This window comes from Bombyx mandarina, chromosome 24, assembly GCF_030267445.1.
Source record: "Bombyx mandarina strain Sakado chromosome 24, ASM3026744v2".
Lineage (NCBI taxonomy): Eukaryota > Metazoa > Arthropoda > Insecta > Lepidoptera > Bombycidae > Bombyx > Bombyx mandarina.
The window spans coordinates 10,677,706-10,696,586 of NC_143230.1; the positions used below are offsets into that span (position 1 = coordinate 10,677,706).

Below are 18,881 nucleotides of genomic sequence, written 5' to 3' on the forward strand. Positions count from 1 at the left end.
ACGCAGAGCACATTACATCCATCCCACCGTCCCACGGACGCCGGACCGGTGGCCGCCAGCGACACGACCACCGGTTCCCTCGTTCAGCGGGCCGAGAGCCCGCTTTGATGGCGCCGCGTTACACCTTCCCCCAGAGCGGTCGGGGGAACGCGGTCTACCATCACCCGGCTTCCTATTGCGGGTGAGCGTGCAGAGCACGCCACCCCACGTCTGGGTCCCTCCCCGCACAAAACGGGTGGGACCCCTAGCTCTTAGGGGGCCAGGTCACGGATACGACCCCGGTCCCGACCCCCTGCTCGGCGGCGGCGGGTTTCTGCGTAGTGAGGAGAGCTTTCCCTCACTCGCCCCGCCGCCTCCTTCTGCGAGATGGTGCACTCGCAGAAGTCGAGCATAGCCTTCCATGACTCATCGCTGCCAAGCATCGACGCCACGACGCCAGGCAGCGACAAGTCAGGTCCTATCTTTGCGACCAGGACACGGCGCTGCACCTCCCAAGCGGGGCAGACAGCGAGCGTATGCTCCGCCGTGTCCAGGTCGTGTCCACAATGGTGACACCTCGTAACAAAGGCGTGCTTAACTCATTCATGAGTTTTCTTCCAGCAAACCCTTTTCAGAGAGAAATACGATGTATAAGAGGGGAATAGTGTACAATATAAAAGGTATTAAAGCATGATTGTTAAACAAAGGTTTAAAAAAAAAAACTAATATCTATATAGGTATATTAATACGTGAAGCAAAGACTTTGTATCCCTTTTTACGAAAATTGCGCGGACGGAGGAGTATGAAAATTTCCACACTCATAGAGAATATAGAGAAGAAGTGCACAATGCTAATATTTTGTTTAAATAATGCATAACAGATACATTAAATCAATAAAGAAAACATTACACACACCACAGACCATGTATTTGACGCACACACGCATGCATACTATTTATTGTCAAACTTTTGTTCTTGACGTCTGTTGTCAAATTGAGAATAGATTAAATATTGTTTGTCTTTGTTAACATTTTTTATAGTGTAGTCTTGGCGAAATTTGTGATCATAGAAGTATAAAATACAATCATAATAGTGTACAAACTTTCAATTCCATTTAATTATAGTTGAATTTCGACTACTGCGAGACCTCTAGTAAAATGAAAAATACATGTAAATAAACATACATAAAACAATAACTTAAATACAATTAAAGTGACAGGAAATAGTCCAATTGATTTCCTTAATCTCCTCCCAAGCTGTTTTCATTCTATAAATCGCTTTTCCTTAGAATTCAAAGTGTACATTACTGTCTAACCTCCAACGAAACTAGCGCTGACTTAAGCTTCAATAAATGAATTATAATCTATAGCGTTCTACGTCTCTTTCACGCATTGTAGATGTCCAGTGACATCTCTTTCTAACACTTAAAGTGCTTCGGGGACTGTGAAACGGACAGCGAATGTGTTGGAGATGTTTTTTTTTTTTTTTTTAATAGATAAGTTCTTGTAAGAGTCTAAACCGTTTCGTTACGTGACGCGTTACGGCGCCGGACTGTCTTGCTTCTCTTTCTCTCACGCATACGCCCAGCGGTACTGGGAACTTGTGTAACTCCTAACTATTTATATATCTTTTTTAGTTTATGTTGCAATTTTGCAGACATTAATATATAACCTGAGCTTTTCTCAAGTTAAACGATTTCGATATTAAATAGTTCAACTTAGATTAGTTTAAGTTATCACTTCTGTCGGACATACATATTTTTTTTTATTTTTTATTGCCTTTGTAGGCAGACGGGCATACGGCCCACCTGATGGTGAGTGGTTACTGTCGCCCATGGACTTCAGCAATGTAAAATAGTGTTACGTATACATATACCTATATGTATACGTAACACTATTTTACATATACTATTTTACATATACCTATATGTAAAATAGTTTTACGCGCTGGCGTTATCGTTGTGTTGGCGTTGTGTCATTTATTTATTTATTTGGGAAACCAACAGTACAATATAAACACACACAAAAAAACAAGAGCAACACAATACGCACATATTATTATGTACATCAACTTACAATATAAAACTAAGTAATAAGTACTCATCGAACTAAATCACTTTATAAATATTTTAAAATAGCATTTCTATACGCTACAAGTGACAAGCAAAAGATGTCAGCATTAGAGAATTTAGTACCATACAATCTACAAAATCTACGGACAAAAGAGTTGGAAGCATATTTCGTTCGAACCGTAGACATGTGGAAGGTCTGTTTAGAACGCGCGGAAATACGACTACATTTAAATGAAATTTTGGAGAGAAGATAGCTCGAATCAATCTTATTATTTATTACTAGCTGCATCCGTCCGCTTCGCTGGGCATTTAAAATTAACATTATTATTTCTCACCCCCACAAAGATTCTCATCATTAACGCCCCCGCAACTGGTGTAGGGAGTCCAACGCTCATATAAATATTAGCCTATCCATTAAGTACATGTATTTTCTACATGGATACCAAGTTTCAAGTCAACCGGATGTACGGTTCAGTAGTTATAACGGAACATCCGTAAAACCACTGTAGATTTATACTTAGTCTGGCCATAAATACTGTTACAATAAAAAAAAAAAAAAATTCTATTGCAAATAACATTTATTACTTTTACAGTGTGTTAGTTTAATACACAAATATAAGACAATTTAAAATATTTTGCTTTCGGACAGGATTTCTTCGAATTCTTTCCCTTACTGCTTTGACCACCTTTTTTCGTACGAACACTACAAGTACATGGACGGCCAGATTTTTTTCTGTCACAAACAGAGGAGGTCTCATTGCACCTGTTAATAGCCCGGTACACAAACATTTTACTAATACCAACCATATGGAGAGTTTAAAAAATTGCATTTGGCTCCATACCTTCACAGCGATTCGGTTCTCTTTATCAACCCACTCCATTTTAATATCGCAAAATATTGTACAATGTATTGGCGCCAAAATGAGAAAACTCAATGAGCACTCATATAAAAATGACAGATTCCAAATTCGAATGTAATATTTTGTTTATTTTTAATTGTAACAGTATATATGGCCAGACTAAGTATATTTGTATAAATAGTATAGTATAGACTATTTGCGAGTATATAAAAACAAAACTTTTAGTACGTATGTCGTGTCCACGGATGGCTACATGCCGTTTCGGTGGGAGCTACACAGCTCCGCACTCAGAGCGCCGCGCTAATCACTACCGCAGTCCTCGGTACATTCACCGATACAAGTGATTTAAATATAATTTTTTGTTTAAATGCTCAGACCAATTCCTTGATGATTAATAAAGATAATTCCATGTTCAATCATCAAATTTACACTGAAGTAGCGGCTATACTACCCTTCTAATAAATTGTGGTAGAAATAGGCATTAAATACTAACCCGTGTGGGCTTATACAAGTACTTATTTGTTGGTAGTCTTACAAGCGCGTTCGGATTAGTACGCCTAATATTAAGTGGTAACCGGAGTCCATAGACGTCTACAACGTAAATGCTGCCACCGACCTTGGGACGTGAGTTCTAAGGTCTCACTTTTAACAGTATAACGGCTGCACCCTTCAAATCGAAACGCATTACTGCTTCACGGCAGAAATAGACAGGCACCGTGGAAGTCAATCGCAAATAATTGTCAAGTTCGGTTCCCTCTGTATTTTGTACCGCATGTTCCATGGGGAGTGCTCTGAGGAATTGTTCGAGATGATACCAACGTCTCGTTTTTACCATCGCACCGCCCGCCACCGGAGTAGAGTTCATCCATACTACCTGGAGCCACTGCGGTCATCCACAGTGCGTTTCCAGAGATCTTTTTTGCCACGTACCATCCGGCTATGGAATGAGCTCCCCTCCACGATGTTTCCCGAGCGCTATGACATGGCCTTCTTCAAACGAGGCTTGTAGAGAGTATTAAGCGGTAGGCAGCTTCTTGGCTCTGCCTTTGGCATTGCTGAAGTCCATGGGCGACGGTAACCACTCACCATCAGGTGGGCCGTATGCTCATCTGCCTACAAAGGCAATAAAAAAAGTATTCTGACATCATTCTATTTGTTGCTGTTATTGCTTCTGATAGTGACAGTAAATAAGACTCACTCTTCTTGAATTCCATTTATTGAATGTCAAGTGTACAGCGACAACAACAGAGAGCTCCGCTCCGTTCGACTGCTCGAGCCGGAATATATTGTGCGGTTTGGGTGTGGTTTTTCCCTACCTAAGCTGGTTGGTTGGTTGGTATGTCAGCGTCACCAAGCGAGTAGGTGAGCTCACGGGGCTCAAACCTGACGACGTTGCTAACACAAACCCTGGCAAGAGCCGTGCTTCGCAGAATCTACCACCAGATCGGAAACGCGACCTACTGAGAAGATCCGGCCAGAGCCCTAAAATTGTCATACTTTAAGACAAATATTTTTTTGTAGGGAAACTAGCGACATCTTGTAGCGCATGCCCATGGCTTATATGCTGCTAAAGTTAATGCCTTTAATTATTGTATAACTAAAAAGAAAAAAATAATAATAATAAAGCATACAAGTCTTTATTTGTTGTAGAAAATTTACAAAATCCTTCATTAAAAATAAAATATAGGATAGGTAATATGTTACTGTCATCTATAGGAGCATTGAGAAACTCATCGAAGCGAAGCCATCTATTGGCCGACGCCCCTAAACATTTTTGTTGAGTGCTTGAGTTGCTTAACTAGAACTAATTTATGTGTATTATCTATGGATCCGGCGATAACATCAGTGGTCAATTGTGCCACAATAGTTACTCTTATTTATAGTAGAACAGTGAGGGTAGCTTAGTCATGAATTTTATTGAATACTGTCTTGAAGAATTGCTTACACGCGTTGGACTTATATATTTACCAACAATGTCAACATTAAGGATACAGTTAACTTTAACTGATCTTAGTTAACTAAATAGTTATGTTACGCCGATATACCAACTAAAAGAAAAGCGTGTTAAAATAATTTTATTATCTTTAGCATTTGTGTTCGCGATTGTACTCATTGACAGCCCACGGACCGATGGGCTCAAATGTCAACCTAATGTTTGACTTTCGAATTATTTTGCTCGGCAACTGTACCCAGTAAAAGTAAAGGTTGAAGGTTCAAATGGGCGAGCGTAAGTGATCAATTATGTTATCAAAATGAATGAATAAGAAATACTTTTTTTTCGATAAGTTTTTTTTTTGTTTTTTTTTTCTTCTAACAATGCTGATGTCCATGAGCGACAGTAATCACTTACCATCAGACGGGTAATATGCTGTTCTGCCGACAAAGGCAATAAAACAAATACTAAGTTATACATTCATTAGCTTATTCGTCGATTTTAAAATGGCTCCGTAGACGCACCCGTAGCTTCGTAGACGGTCTACGGCGTAGCTCGTCGTAGACTCATTTCGTTACACCAAAATCATTTACGCCTATTCGCATTAAAAGTGTAAAATTTCCAAAAATATTCGAAATTGAGTTAATACGCGGAATCATTTGGTATCACCAGTATTTTTCTCATAAATACTATCAAAAGAACGTAGTTTAATTTTAGTTTTTTGTTAGTTTACCTATGTTTTGACTACTGTTAACAAAATTAATACATAATTTTATCTTACTTTAAAAGACATATAATGTAATTGGTAAAAAATCACTACATAGTATAAAACAAAGTCGCTTTCTCTGTCCCTATATCTCTATGTATGCTTAAATCTTTAAAACTACGCAACGGATTTAGATGCGGTTTTTTTTAATAGATATAGTGATTGAAGAGGAAGGTTTATATGTATAATAACATCCATTAAATAGTGGAGAAATCAATAATAAATTACAGTTTCCGAAGCGAAGCGAGGGCAGGTCGCTAGTAAAAAATAAATGTTGCAAAGATGATTAATATTAAAAAAATATTACATGTTAAACCTTCAAAACGCTCTCGTGTAAAATTAGTAAGTTTTGAGATAATACCGTTTTAATGCGAGAAGACGTTTTGGCTATATTAGCTTGTTTTCTATGTAAGTAATGTATGTTTTACTGGTGGTAGGACCTCTTGTGAGTCCGCACAGCTAGGTACCACCGCCCTGCCTATCGCAGCCGGGAAGCAGTAATGCGCAGTAATGCGGCTTGAAGGATGGGGTAGCCGTTGTAACTATACTTGAGACCTTAGAACTTATATCTCAAGGTGGGTGGCGCGTTTACGTTGTAGATGTCTATGGGCTCCAGTAACCACTTAACACCAGGTGGGTTGTGAGCTCCTCCACCTATCTAAGCAATAAAAAAAGGGGAGGTTTCCTTCGAAGAATCCTGGGCTTTTTAGGTCACATCGCCTGAGAAGTCGATCATAGCCTTGAGCAGCCGATGGCTACTGGAGAGACCAATGGAAGACGACTAAAATTTCGCCCTATGGTCCGATCAGCTTTGACGCTGACAATTAAGCCACATGACGCTCTCCACGACGCCAAGGACAAATAATAATAATAATAATATTTATTCAAGCCTCTTAAAATACAAACACGTACAAAAATTCTTAACACTAGTATAATAATATACATGCCTTTTTTATGAGGTATACAATAATAATATTGCCTGACTTTTATGCTAGGAAAACCTGTGTTACAAAAGTCAGTGGTTCAGTGCTAGGTCACCAGGTAAAGAAAGTTAACCAGGAAGAACGATCTGTAAGAATATAGTACGTACGTGTGTGTGTGTGTGTGTGTGTGTGTGAGTGTAGGTGTGTTAGTGTGTTTGTGTATGTGTGTCATACAATAAATTATAATTTATAATAAAATAAAATAAAAATGGAAGAGCGTCATCAATAAAGTGATGACCCTCAAAGATGAGGGACACGCCGCCAGGAGTAGGAGCACGCGCGTTCAGCACCTAATGGACTATACAATAAATTTTGATAATTTAGTTTAAAACTTTGACTACGGTACAGAAAAATATCTTTATATTTGTCTTATTATTTAAAATAGTGAAGTAAAATTATTCTTGGTGGTAGGACCTCTTGTGAGTCCGCCCGGGGAGGTACCACCGTTCTGCCTATTGCAGCCGTGAAGCAGTAATGCGTTTCGGCTTGAAGGGTGGTGCAGCCGTTGTAACTATACTTGAGGCCTTAGAACTTATATCTCGAGGTGGGTGGCGTATTTGCGTTGTAGATGTCTATGGGCTCCAGTAACCACTTAACACCAGGTGGGCTGTGAGCTCGTCCACCCATCTGAGCAATAAAAAAAATCGTAATTATTATCATTTTGATGAACACAATAATGATACTTAATGACATGTCTTTCTTAAAACGAGTTTTGCGGAGTACTTAACTGTAGATAGCGGCTTGGCTCTGCCCCTGGCATTGCTGATGTCGATGGGCGACGGTAACCACTCACCATCAGGTGGGCTGTATGCTCGTCTGCTTACAAGGGCAATAAAAAAAATTTAGTTTTTTAAAAGAAAACGTATAAAATTTATAGCTTAGATCGGTGAAAAAACTGGCGGTAAGTGGTTATCCGAGTCCATGGACATCACGACGCGTGCCGTACAGCTAGCTACAGCTCGCTATCTGTGGGTTCAAGTGACCACTTAACATCTCTAGGGCCGTGCGCTCGTCTACCAATCTGATGAAATTAAAACGCTCAAATCGTGAAGTACCAGGAACGCATAAGTAACCAGGCAATTAATTCGAAGGTAGCGTGACGTAATGTGTAGCGAGAAGTCGGTAAAACTCAAACGGAATCGGCGAGGCGGAAAAACGTCTTTTGCGAGAAAACGAGATAAAAGATCTGTATATAAAAAAAAAAGGAGACAAAAGTTTGTGTGTCGAATTCGTCAATGCTATCAAGCACCCACCAAGAGGGATATTCTTTATATAAAACTAGCTGGAAGACAGTTGACATAGCTTGTAATGTACTTACTAGAAGAAATAATTCCTACATTTTTAAATAGAGCGTTTTTTATTATAAATGTACCAAATTCGCGCGTCGCGGGTCGCGTTTCCTATCCGGTGGTAGATTCTGCAACATCGTCAGTCCCGTGAGCTCACCTACTAATTCGGTGAATCTAGAATAACCCTTCGAGGTTACTAGAAGGCCTCAAACGACGGAAATATGAAAATCTCTCTAAATATTTCATTTTTATTCCGTTTGGGGTGGAAACTTTGGGCCCCTGGGGTCCATCTGCTAAAAGCTTTTTTAAGGACCCTAAAAAAAAACTTTTTGAGGCCTCGGGAGACCAGAAGGCCGGTACGTATTTTGCACAAAGAATTAGCATTGCTATCCAGCGTGGAAATGCTGCCAGTCTTCTGGGAACTCTGCCAACCGGCGGTGAGCTAACCCAGATTTTCTATTTATAAGTAGCTTTATTCATTTATTAGGTTGTTTGTATATACATTATTAATAAAAGAAAGGAATAACTTTCTTTACATCTCCCCTTTTAAAGTAGAAAATATTGTACTTATATATTATTATTAAACTAGCTTTCCGTCCGTAGCTTAACACCGCTTAAGCGTGTGTGCTTTATCAATGTTGTTGTGGTACACGTATTGATAAATTTCACTCTTCTGTTCGCTAATCAGTTATTATTTGAAGTCTTGGTTACTAGAATAGATAGGAAACAAAAAAAAACATACAAGAGAACTTTGATTTAAAGATGAAAAATGAAGAAAACCACAATACTACGCAGCGCAAAAGAAGTTTCACTCCCGTCACGTACACCAAATTAGACAAGCACCATTTTTTATTGCTCAGATGTCTAGACGAGCTTATTGCGCACCTGGTGTTAAGTGGTTACCGGAGCCCATAGACATAGAAAACGCAAATACAGCCTCAAATCTTGAGACAAAAGTTCCAGGTCTCAGTTTTTACAGGTACAACGGCTGCCCCACCCTTCAAACTGGAACGCATTAGTGCTTGTTGGCGGAAATAAGCAGGGTTGTGGTACCTACCCGTGCGGACTCACAGGACGCCCAACCATTGCTAACATTTTGATTGTTATTCGTGGTTAATTACGACTATAGATATGTCGATATTTGAATGTTGTATGTTGTGAAAATCGGAGAAAAGGTCAGTACTCAGTACCTCATCAGTACACTGCTGGATATAGACCTCTCGCAATCCACGCCATTGAGACAGATCTTCGGTTCTCCTTATCATCATCGGCTACCTTTCCACCGTGGGTGGAGGATTGGAGGGTCCAATCGCATGAGCGTGGTCTCCACCCAAGAACCCAACTGCTCCAGCGACAATATGTCCAGCGCATTACTTCATACTGATCGCCGAATCTCATAGAATGGAAGCCTTCAGTTCTCTGTAGAATCACCCTCTATTTAGGTCCTAAGAGAAGTTCCAGGCGAAGTTCTTTTCATAGCTTGCTTGAGCGCGCTTGAGAAAAAAAAAATACATGTGTGCAATTCACACGTGGTAGAAGTGAAACCTTCCAAAATTAAAATACAATTATCCTAAACGTCTTAAGTATATGTAAAATTTTGTCATTAGTAAATAATTGTAAGGTAGCGCCCTCTGTGAATTGATATTTTAATTTCACGTATAATCCTAAATTAAAATTCACTACAAGAGCTTTCATACACACGTTAGTATTAAAAAATCTCACAGATGGCGCTGTATTAAATAGTATGTATATTTCTGTCTCATTCTTTGCTGGCTTCATCCTACACATTTTTGTATTTGTGTCTCTTACCTGTCGTTTTTTCCGTTGCATCCGGTTTGAAATCACAACGATTCTAAAGAAGTTTTCACTTCAATAATAGTAGCCATACTTTGAGTATCTATATCTCATAACCAATAAGACGCGCTGGTAGACCCCGGACACTTAAAACTAGATGGGAGAGAGAAAAAGAGGAGAGAGAGAAAGAAAGAGAGAGAGAGAACATACTTTATTGCACACCAAAACACAATTGAGATTAGAAAACAGTCAAACAAGCAGACACTTTGTACATGGGCTGTGAGCTCATCCACTGATAAGCAAAAAAAACTAGTCTAAGCAACATAGCATGTGGAAGTTTTCTTGAAGATATCTTAGGCACAAATGACGTCAGCAGAAGAATAAACATATTCCCAAGTTTCATGACATCTTAAACTTACAGTCAAATAGGATAAAACTAGCCAACTTAATCAATTAAAAATAGAAAAAGTAACAAGTGAAGTCAAAGCAAGTTACTAGGCCATCATAAAAGGGTGGGCGTATATCTACAAGTAGGGAAAGAGACAAACATACACGTTTTAATATTGTTGCGAAAGAGACGACAATGGTTATTAAGGATTGCGCTTCGAAGCTTGAAAGGAAAAGGATGTACGCCAACACTTTATATCTTTATTACATTTTTTTATCTCAATTATTTATTGCATTAGATAAAAATCCTCCAATGGCTTCGTGGTGACGGTCTAAAATTCTAGACTCAAGTTCTATTCTAGATCACGACTTAGTTTTTATTTTATTTTAAGCAATCATTATTATACTTATCATTTATAATTAAAATAAAATTTGAAAAAAATATATTCCTTTTTTTTGTTTTTAGAAGAAAATATTTTATGAAATGTTTACGCCAATATCTTTTCAGATGCTAAAGTTCGCACGGAACTCTATAAGAAACCTGTAGCTTTCAAATACGGTGTATAGAATTTTCTATCTTATGCCACTCGAAAATAAAGCTATATTTTCATGACATATAAAGGTTTAAGGAAAATAGACTTTGTCTTTTGAATTATAGAGTTAATATTGAATTGACTACGATTTTAGATTGGATTTCATAGTCCAATTTATCTAGACACATACAGCCTCTGACAAGACTAGAGAATCGTGCGGATTCTAGTTCACCTCACAATAACCTGACTACTAGAGTTCCTGGACATCAACATTTATTAGGAGCTTAACGAATTTTTTTGTTGGAATAAAAAGTACATATTTACAATAATGTTTTGGCTCGCCCTCTCTTTTCTACAGGTTCAGGTTACCATTTAACATCAGACGGGCTGTGAACTCGTTAACTCACACCAAAAGTCGGTCCATACTTATTATCGTAAGGAGGAGGCTGGTCAAGTCACGAAAATTTCCATGAATAAACTGGTATTAATATAGAGGTCATTTTAAGATGGTATTTATAAGCGCTACACGTATAGAATGAATGTTGGCTTTGTTATCTGTCTCGCTCTGAATTAACTGAAAAATAAAGCGATCGAGCGAGACAGACGAATGGCTTTGAAACCACAGTACAAAAGCAACAGTAGGATTAGTATTCAATCTTGTGAAATGTTGACATTCAAACGCTTTTTAAAGCTTTTTAAAATTCTGTGCAGCCAGCTCCCACTGTGACCACGCGAAGACTCATAAGCCTCAAGGAAGCCGAAGAAAATCCTCAACTAGTGTTTAGGCGGCTAACATAATCATAATACCTTTTTATTATTATTTGGTATTGATAAGATATGTCTCACTGTTCACGTGGTGTTAAGTGATTACCGGAGCCCGTGTACATCAGCAAACGCCCTCACTCAGCTTGAAACACAAGTTCAAGTCTCTGTTTTACTGTCCAACGGCTGTCGCACCTTTCGAGCCGCATTAATGCTTCGCATTACGACAGAACAGGCGGGGCGGTGGTACCTACCCGTGCGGACTCACAAGAGGTCCTACCACCAGTAATTAATTGTTGTTATATCATTACAGACGTTCCGAGAATACTGTGCATTTTGTGTATTAGCGAAAGCGCATTTACATATACCGTAGACATCCGCGAAAACCGAATAAAATACTACAGCTTAATACACAGAGAAATTCAAAAGGAAATTTAAAAAATTTTTCGGCTATATTTGGGCTATAACTCTTGAGTGACGGTGACCACCTACCATCAGGTCAGCCGTACGCACATCTGTCTACTGTTTAAAAAAATACACAAATCAAAGATATTATATATAAATATGATTGTGTCACTGAATACACTTTACTGTGTACACGCATCGGACTATAGATGTCAGATCCTGATTTTTTTAAGAAGCCCCCGTCGAGAGTAAGTCAGTTGCTCGGTGGCTACGGCGGGAGGCGGACGCGTGTCGAACACACGAGAGCGTGAACTAAAAATCCACTGAGAGCAATGAATTATCAAGAACTCGCGTCCAAACACATTTAAAACGTGAGTATGTTTCGATTTATTAACTTTTACTTTTGATAAATAAGGTTTCGATCCGTTATACTAGCGTTATGAGGTCCCTTGAGACATGAGGTCCAAGTTTCGACTGCGTTAACTGGCTTACTAAATGCATTGTGGAATTCCAATGAACAGTTACGAACACCCATCCCCAGACGGGAGAGAGTTTATTCCAAGACAAACGCACATAAGTAATTTGTCATGATAAAAGGTCATCGTTGTCCATAGACATCAGCATTGGATACCGCTGGAAGCTCTCAAACCTCGTTTGAAGTCAAAGGACTTAGGAGACATCGCAGAGTTCATTCCAAAGCAGGACTGTACATTAAGGTCTCTGGAAACGCACTTTTCTTGAACGTGGTTATAGATAGTAGGAATGTAACACGGAACAAAGCTATGTGGGGGACAGGGCGATAGAAAAAACGAAATGACGGGATCATCTCACACAATTCCTCGGAGCACTCCCCATGGAATATACGGTACAAAGCATAGATATAACCGAATTCCCCTCGTAGATCCAAAAGGTTCCAAATCACCCGTGAGATTATCGGCAATCGATACGGCCCTGTGTAGAGTCAAATGGCGGATCTGCACTTCGTATAAAAATACCTTTGCCGAGCCGTGAATAGATCCTTATGAGGGCTATCAGCGTTTTAGGAGTCCACGTAGCTTTATCTTAAAGGGCCCGTATTGAGGCCGCTCCGAGAATCAAATTGTCTTGGAAATTTGAAGGAATATTCCTTGAAATTAGGGAACTACGACACAGGAGCCCTTCGCAATGAACGCCCAACCTATCTTCAAAGGGTTGATTCGAAGCAAATTTAATTCAAATCATTAAGTGATCCGCCTTAGAGAGCCATCCATTCGAGATACGATTCTCGAAATTCTGATGACCCGTATGCTAGCATCTTGGCTGCGGCAAATACAAATCGTAAGCCTTAATTTGTTGCGACGGCTGGTCATAAAGTGCCCTCAACGATATTTCCAGTAGTGTGTGGCGGGTCTTACTCAAAACCCACCAGCTTTAGGGTAGACTAAACCGTTATAACTTTGCGAAAACATACTGTATACAGTATACAGTAGTCGGGGTCGGACTCTTATAAACGCCTTAAATAATCGGCCTGTACATGGGAGAGAGCAGGCCTGTACGGGCCAGTTCCGCAGTGAAGGTGTTAAGCATGCCCCTTGTGATCCTCTTTTTTTTTCTACCTAAGCTGATGGTTTTGAGAGACCATTTTAGCGTAACGTTAACTAGTAGGCGAGCTCACGGGGCTCAAATCTGATGTCGTTGCTAACACTGGCCCTAGCAAGAGCAGTGCTTCGCAGAATCTACCACCTCATCGGAAACGCGACCCACTGAGAAGATCCGGCGAGAAACTCAGTGAGCTGTGTCTATGTGTGTGTTAATTTACTCGTCGAGCCCTTCGTCGCAAGCGACGGGTTCGGTGGAGTGCGGTGGTTCGGACGGTTGGGAAGCCGTTGTAATTATACGGATACCTTAGAACTTACATCTCAAGGTGGGTGGCGCATTTACGTTGTAGATGTCTATGGGCTCCAGGAACCACTTAACACCAGGAGGGCTGTGAGCTCGTCCAACCATTTGAGAAAAAAAAAATCGTCATACTGCCTCACCATTCAAACCATAGGGTTATAGTATATGGATAGTACTTAACGGTAGACAGACAGCGGGCTCTGTCCCTGGCATTGCTGACGTCCATGGGTTACGGTAACCACTCATCATCAGTTGGGCTGTATGCTCTTCTGCCTACCTTCCTCTTTGCGTCGTGTTCCTCAGTGCTGAGGGTCGTGACCTTTATGGAGCACTTTTGTTAGGACTATGTTCCTCCATTCCTTCCTGTCCTCCGCGCAGCGGATAGCGACAGTGATGCTGGAGTCCAATTTTTTTTTTATTGCTTACATGGATGGACGAGCTCACAGGCAATCTGGTGTTAAGTGGTTACTGGAGCCCATAGACATCTACAACGTAAATGCGCCACCCACCTTGAGACATAAGTTCTAAGGTCTCAGTATAGTTACAACGGCTGCCCCGCCCTTCAAACCGAAACGCATTACTGCTTCACGGCAGAAATAGGCAGGGTGGTGGCACCTACCCGCGCGGACTCACAAGAGGTCCTACCACCAATGTCGTCTTAATCTGATATGATATGATGATCTCTATTACACAAATTGAATTTATCTTAAACTAGCGGCCCGCTCCGGCTCCGCTCGAGTCTTTAACAAAAATTTCAACGATATTTGACGGTGTTTTATTTTTTAAAATTAAAGAACACTTATTGCGGCATAACTGTAATAGTTAGAAATATGCTGTCGTGACATAGATTATTATTTACAAAAAGTGAGACTAAAATAATGTACTACGACTTTGTAGTCGTAGTAAATTATTTTATTCTATCATCAATAGTTTTCGCAGGGCACGTGATGTTATGAATATTTTAGGTAATTTTTTTACACCTTCGGTTACATTATTGAATTTTTAGTAAGGATACTTAATGTAAAAAAAAAAAGATTATAGCCTATGTCACATTCGGGAATAGTGTAGCTTCCAAACAGTGAAAGAACTTTTCAAATCGGTTCAGTAGTTTCGGAGCCTATTCAATACAAACAAACAAACAAATCATCCCTCTTAATAATATTAGTATAGATAGTATAGATGATTACGGTTCGAAATAATTATCGATTTGGTTTATTATGAACGTCAAAAGGTCCACAGGGAAATTGGCTAAAGACGCTTATCCTTTATCAATCTTTTCATCTTTTTATACGCTTCGTTTTAAGTCGACGACCAGAGGGAGAACTTTGGCATTGTCATTAACTAGTCTCTTAGCACAGAAAGTTTGGCTTTAAAGCTAAGTACATAAATAATTAACGACATAATTTAGAAATCCCTGTCTTATAGGTACCAGAGATCCATAAACATACTTATCTATAATCTATAAATATATATAAAATTGTCTGTTTGTAATATTGAAATAACCGTTTTTTACTACATGCATATGAATATACCTAGTCAGGTCATAAATTCTGTCACATGTTTAATGTAAAATAATTGAAACAAGTTTATTCATTATGTAACCATTCATATACCAAAATGAACTTAACAAAACATAGATTCGTATGACACTAAAGTTTATTCAAAATTACCTCCGTGATTTTGAATACAGGCCTGCAATCTGCGCGGCCAGTCGTCTATCGCAGCACGAACGAGGTCCATGTCAATATCGGCGGCTGCCTTAATCAAGGATGTCTTGAGTGACTCCAAATTGGGATGAGGCTTTGAGCACGCCTTTTCCTCCAAGTGTTGCTATATCTTGTAATCTAACGGATTCAAATCTGGACTGGAGGAGGGCCAGTCTTCGTGCCGGATGAAGTCGATTTCACGCGCCGCCAGCCAGTCTTGTGTGCTCTTCGCTCTATGAGCTGGCGCCGAATCTTGTTGGAATACCCAGTACCTGTTATTGAACATGGTATGAGAAACAGGTTCCACAAGGTTCTTCAGGACTGTATTTTGATACACAACTGCATTCGTTTTTACACCTTCTTCACAAAAATGTACCTCTGTTAAGCCCCAATAAGAAACTCCCAACCATACCATGAGCGAGGATGGAAAATGACCTCGTTGGACACGCGGAATACGGTTGCTCGCTTCTTCACTACTGTGTGCGTACACCTTATCATTTTGTTTGTTGTAGCTCTCTTCTACGGTAAAAAATTTTTCATCCGAAAAAAGAATTTCCCGATATTTTTTTCCCGCGTACCGCTTCAACAAAGCGCGGCATCTCTTCAGTCTCAGGTCCATTAGACGAGCATTCAAACGATGTCCTGTTTTTCTTCGATATGCCCGAAACCCTAAGTCTTCATTTAACACCCTTTTCACCGTGGTTCTGCTTAACCCCATCTGAAGGGCCAACAGTTTCTGCTTACGTTTGGGATTTCTTTGAATTCGCGCCTTCACAGTTTTTATCACTGCTGGAGTCCTAACAGACCGAGGGCGACCACTTCTTGACCTGTCATCTACACTAGAGTCTTCATTGTATCGTTTGATGGTACGATAAACGAATCTTTTGGTTATATTCAAATTTTTCAGTATGTTATAAATTTGAATTGGCGCGTAACCGCAACGATGCAACGCAATAACTGCAACACGGTCTTCTTTAAGCGTCCACTCCATATTTAAAAATTGAGTAAAATTCTAAAAGTATACATTTTTATTTTTATGAACAATTCGAAATTCGAATTCAATAAACTTTCTTGTGGCCAGCATTCTAAAAGAACAGTTTTTACTGTGTGACAATACTTATGACCTGACTAGTTATATATACGGTACATACACCAAAATAGCATTTTTTACAATTTTTGTCTGTCTGTCTGTCTGTTTGTTCCGGCTAATTTCTGGAACGGCTGGACCGATTTTGACTTTGACGGAACTTTCACTGATAGGTAGCTGATGATATAAGGAGTAACTTAGGCTTTACTTTTTTAGACTAGCTTCGCCCCGCGGCGTCACCCGCGGTACGACGGGACATAACATCGCGGGACTCGGCTATTAATAATAAAATTTAATGTTTCCGAAGCGAAGCGAGTGCGGGTCGCTAGTATATAATACGTTTAAATATACACATATATAGATAATAAACGTCTAGACAAGAGAAAACAAACTTTTTTATCATTAAATTAAGCGCCTAGAAAAGATCAAACAAACTTTTTTATCATACAACGTTTTGGCCGATGCGAGATCGAAACCATTACCCTCCGCGCAAGAGTCAAGGCCGCTAACCACTGCACCACCGGGTCAGTCAGACTAAAGAATGTTACTATGACATACGTATTAAGTCTTTATGTACTACATTTTTTTTTCCTACCTATTCTAGTAACCTTGAGGGGTTATTCTAGATTCATCGAGCTAGTAGGTGAGTTCACGGGGCTCAAACCGGGAGTGTTGCTAATACTGGCCCTAGCAAGAGCACTGCTTCACTGAATCTACCACCGGATCGGAAACGCGACCCACTGAGAAGATCCGACGAGAAACTCAGTGGGCTGTGTCTGTGGGTTAAGGTCTACTAATGGTAGGGCCTCTAGTGAGTACGGCCAAGCAGATATTATTGCATTGTCGTGATGATCACTTCATGATCATTTATTGATGATCACTTTGTTGGTGCAAGTAAATAAATTAATTAATTAAAACCAAGCAGTGGCAACCCTAGTAAAGTTCTCTATTAACACTAATTTCGTCCCCATTAACCGCAATTTCTGGGTAAATAGGGATTACATATATTTTGGCAAACTTTGTAATAACGTACAAAAAATTACATATTTTTTTATCATTCATTGACCACGATCTCGGAGCGCTCGTTTGCGCAATACACTAACTCCTATGCAAACAGCCGTGAATGAAGTGTACCACAATAAGTTCGCACGTTACCGAATTACCCCGGGGGGTTTGCGAAATCTCCAGTTTTATTTTCTTTATACCTCGAATAGAACTTATAAATAATATTTTTATAATAAGGAACTTCGTTCCTATCCGGTGTCCCACGACATCACACTTTTTATTTATTTTGTATTGCTTAGATGGGTGAACGAGCTCACAGCCCACCTGGTGCTAAGTGGTTACTGAAGCCCATAGACATCTACAACATAAATGCGCCACCCACCTTGAGATATAAGTTCTAAGGTCTCAGTATAGTTACAACGGCTGCCGCACCCTTCAAACCGAAACGCATTACTGCTTCACGGCAGAAATAGGCGGAGTGGTGGTACTTACCCGTGCGGACTCACAAGACGTCCTGCCACTAGTAAGTATTCTTCTTTATATTCTAGAATATTCTTTATTTCTTCACCTTCCAATGCGTTGGTTGCCTTTGCAATAAGATGACTTTATTTAATGAAAGATAACCCGAAAAATCAATTAATCGACACAATAACAAAATAAAATTAAACGCCGTAATTATCCGACTTAAAATCCAACAAAAGATGTGATTATGAATCGAGCGACGGAACAAGATGGCCGGCCGTAACGGAAATGAGACGCTAACGACCCGAGCGCGCAATATGGCGCCGGTTCCGGTTGGGCTGGCACCGGTTTTCGTTTACGTATTATTTAAACGATTATAACGATGGACGCTGTCATTATAAATATCGGTTATTAATCAGACTGATATTGCCTTTTAAGTTATTGGTGATTACTACTTTTTTTTTGGCTTACGCGGATTAAGTGGTTGGCGCAGCTCGTGGACATCATTTCTCCGCCTATTTCTGCCGTGAAGGGCGGGGCAGCCGTTGTAACTATACTGAGACCTTAGAACTCATATCTCAAGGTGGGTGGCGGCAGTTACGCTGTAGATGTCTATGGGCTCCAGTAACAACTTAACACCAAGTGGGCTGTGAGCTCGCCCACCCGTCTAAGCAATAAAGAAAAAAAAAGAACACCATTTTACTGACATTATATCTCATCCCATATCATCTCATCTCATTACATTTAATTTCATGCTAATTGATTAATGTTTCAAATTAATCAACTTCATTTCATTTCACTTCATATTACAATTATTCATTATTTTTATTTATAAAATATTAGACTGTATGGTATTGATACCTTTGCCTTTCCAGTAGAAAAAAATAGAGCTATGTACTACTACTACTCATAAGTTTAAATGGGTTAATACCGATATTTGTCAGTATTAGCTAATACGAATATATTCGTTATGTAATATTA

The 18,881-nt window shown here is 39.6% G+C and overlaps 1 protein-coding gene across 1 annotated transcript in view; it reads left to right on the forward strand.

Moving 5' to 3' along the window:
• The first annotated feature begins 12,014 nt into the window (after positions 1 to 12,014).
• The window catches only part of LOC114243468 (Vesicular monoamine transporter), a 46,180-nt gene continuing 39,313 nt past the window's right edge, over positions 12,015 to 18,881 (forward strand). Inside the window, exon 1 of the mRNA XM_028174974.2 lies at positions 12,015 to 12,133. The gene's annotated coding sequence lies outside the window, so the exon portion shown is untranslated. The remainder of the gene's footprint in view (positions 12,134 to 18,881) is intronic.